The sequence below is a fragment of the Sinocyclocheilus anshuiensis genome, unplaced genomic scaffold (assembly GCF_001515605.1).
Source record: "Sinocyclocheilus anshuiensis isolate Anshui unplaced genomic scaffold, SAMN03320099.WGS_v1.1 scaffold997, whole genome shotgun sequence".
Taxonomy (NCBI): domain Eukaryota; kingdom Metazoa; phylum Chordata; class Actinopteri; order Cypriniformes; family Cyprinidae; genus Sinocyclocheilus; species Sinocyclocheilus anshuiensis.
In genome coordinates, this window is record NW_015555715.1 from 2047550 (window position 1) to 2050851 (window position 3302).

The 3302-nt window shown below is 40.1% G+C and overlaps 1 pseudogene; it reads right to left on the reverse strand.

Annotated features, from left to right (window-relative positions):
* The window catches only part of LOC107672234 (splicing factor 3B subunit 3-like), a 32642-nt pseudogene that overhangs the window by 23433 nt on the left and 5907 nt on the right, over positions 1 to 3302 (reverse strand).

Consider the following 3302-nt stretch of genomic DNA (forward strand, 5'->3'; position numbering starts at 1 on the left):
AAAAAAATGTTTAATGGGACTGAATTTGTATTTAACGTGATTACAATTTAATAAAAATGTTAGAAATTGATAATTATATAAAGTTTCCTTTCCACTGTTATTAAAACAGCGAATAAATGATATATAGAAAGTAACATTATCACTAACATTGATCTATCGCGAGTTTAAGCACTCAAAAAAACAAAACTATCGTTATAATCACTGAAGCTGTACACTGTTAAATGAATCTCTAACTTACATTGTATGTACATCTGCGCTTTGTTGTTTATGATGAGAGCATTCGCAAGAGTCCGGAACGCGCACGCACTTAAAACTGATGAGTTTGAACGATGACTCATCTGAACGCTTCTGATTGGCCATTGCATTCCTAAGCTCAACAGATATGTGTGTGATTGGTTAAAATGGGCAACACTGTAAAAATGCCTAAAATGAAATCCGGTGCAACATGAGCAGATCTTAATTTAATGCTGCAATCGACACTGTCTGTTCATATTCACTTTGTTAGCAACAGACGTAATAGATTTAATTTGTTTGTCCAGGTGCATTTTTGCCCCAAGTCCCCGTGGCCAGTGGAAGGCTAAGCCTTCCCCAGCCTTACACACGCTCCGCCTATGCCTGACTGATTGCATTTGTAAAAGCATGAAAAAACAGGATGAAAAAGTATCATGGCATTGGTTACATGCAAAAACACCCCAATTTACAAAGAATCGCTGTTCCGTATTCAGCTAGCTGCTTGTGTTTACATTCTAGGCAACTTAGAATTGGTCAGGCCACTAATGTGAACTTTATTCCCCATTAGTTTAGTGGTTCAACCTTTTTGACTCAAAGGACCACCACTGTCCAAACTAAATATTCGAAGGCCCCCCATATGTAGGCTATAGATATTTCTGGTATTTCTGCTGTAATTATGACAACGCTACTTTTAAAACTGTGAGTTTGAAATTTAATTAAATCACATTTTGTGATTCCACAAGTTTTAGGAACTGCAGGTTCTTCAATATTCAATATCTGGTCTTAATTTTCATCTTGATTTTGTTTAGCACTTTAATTTAGATTAGATTTAATATATTATAAATGCATTATTTTAACTACTTTTAAGTCATCCTGCAGTCCCCTTGGGAAGATTGCTCAGTTCCTGGCCCTTTGGTTGAAAACAAATGCACTTGAACAGTGGTTCTCAATTCCAGTCTTCGCATTCCACCACTCTGCATGTTTTGCATGCATCTCTTATCACTTCATATTTTAGTTTGTTCTATTCGAACGCAAGTGCCCTGTGAAGTGGACATCACAGGATATTCCGCCATGATTCTAGTTCGAAGGAAGCGTATATAGCGGCATTCTCGCACTGTCAAAATTACCGTAGGCTCAAGATGACAACACGTGATGTTCTACTCTGAGATGCTCACGTCCTCGGACTCTGAATTAGGGTTGGGCCGATAGATGATGCCATCGTCCATCGCCGACGGCTGACAGACATCACGATGTTGAGCCGGCACATTTTTCTTACAAAAAACGCATCGATTCGCTACAGGAGGCCTTTGTTCACCCCCCGGAGCCGTGTGAGACACTTTTTTTATGGATGGGCGCTTTTTATTTCACTTCTTTTGGACTGAAGCACTGCAACACCCGCTGACTGCAATGATATAGCTTGGAATAGCCAGGACCATTTTTAATATAACTCCGACTGGATTCGTCTGAAAGAAGAAAGTCATATACACCTAGGATGCCTCGGGGGTGAGTAAAACAGCCTAATTTTCATTTTTGGGTGAACTAACCCTTTAAATAAGGAAGACATGCAAAATATGCAGAGGTGGCACGCGAGGACTGGGGTTGAGAACCACTGAACTAGAAGAATGACTCTGACCTCATAGTCCATCTCCAGGCAGACAAACATGGGGTTCTCAAAGCCCACATCCACACCAACCACATGGTAGACGAGTGTATTAGCCTTGTGGGTCTCTAGAGGGGAGGAGATGGTAAGGCGGGCAGCTGCATCTCTATTCAGGATGTATACCAACTTCTGCTTCTCTATGGCACCTGGGAAAATTTTATTTGCATTGTTAAAATGGGAGAACGCATCATTTTGATTAAAATAGCTCACCCCAAAATAATTTGCTGAAAATTTACTCACCCTCAGGCCATCCAAAATATAGATGAGCTTGTTGATGAGCTACACGACAGCTCTACCATTTATGGCACATTTTGCACCCTTTGTTTGAAAATGCCATTTTATTGGGCTCTCTGATAAAAATATTCTTGGAAAATATACACAGTTTTTTACTTCACAAGATTATTGTGATGTTTTCATCAGCAGCATGAACTCTCATTCTGACGGCACCCATTCACTGCAGAGGATTTGTTAGTGAGCAAATGATAAAATGCTAAATTTCTCCACATCTGTTCTGATGAAGAAACAAACTGAACTACATATTGGATGGCCTAAGGGTGAGTATATTTTCAGCAAATTTTCATTCTTGGGTGAACTGTAGGGTTGGATACCGAAACCCTATGTAACCGGTATGTACTAGAACTGAATTAGAACGCAGATTTCGGTGCCACTTAAATGCCTGAGCGATCGACTGAAATAGTTGTCCTGGTTCTCCGAAATGGACGCAAGATGCATGGGCATCGCCAGGCCATTTTTAGCGGGACTATAGCGATTAGCTCCATAAACTGTACACAAATTTGTGATCGCCTCAGTCCTCTTTAAATTTCATATGAAAACGGTGGCAGTGATCTTGAACAGTGATATAAAATTCCTTCCTTGATTTGCGTTGTTCACTAGTTTGTAGGGGTAAAACAGATCGTAGTTGATCGTTTGCACGTTTCTAAGTCTTGCCGATTTAAACATTCAAGTGTTTTAAACCATTCACGCGCATTCGGAGCTGCGCGCACTCATTCAAAGCGCGCACAGAGAGCCGCGTTTCAGACAATGCGCGTACACAGAATTGATTCCCCTTTCGCATATCCTTGCATCTGAATGAACACATACACACAAAATTATCTCAAAATAACTGTCTCGGCAAGTATTCTCGTAAACACAGTCGGTTATGTCTTAAGTGAACATAGACAGTGGTGAAAGAAATCTCAAATGCATCATTATATTGGATCCGTGCATTCGGTCTTAAAGGGACAGCAGCCTATAAATACCTGCTGTTCCATAAGCACCACCTGGTGTCAGAGAGCGACATTTGCGCCCCATTCACAAAGCTAAAATCAGACCATTCTGTTTTTGCTTCAAATTTCGAAATTATACAATCTAATTGCAAGCTAAATAACATGTATTTAGCATCTTTGTTTGG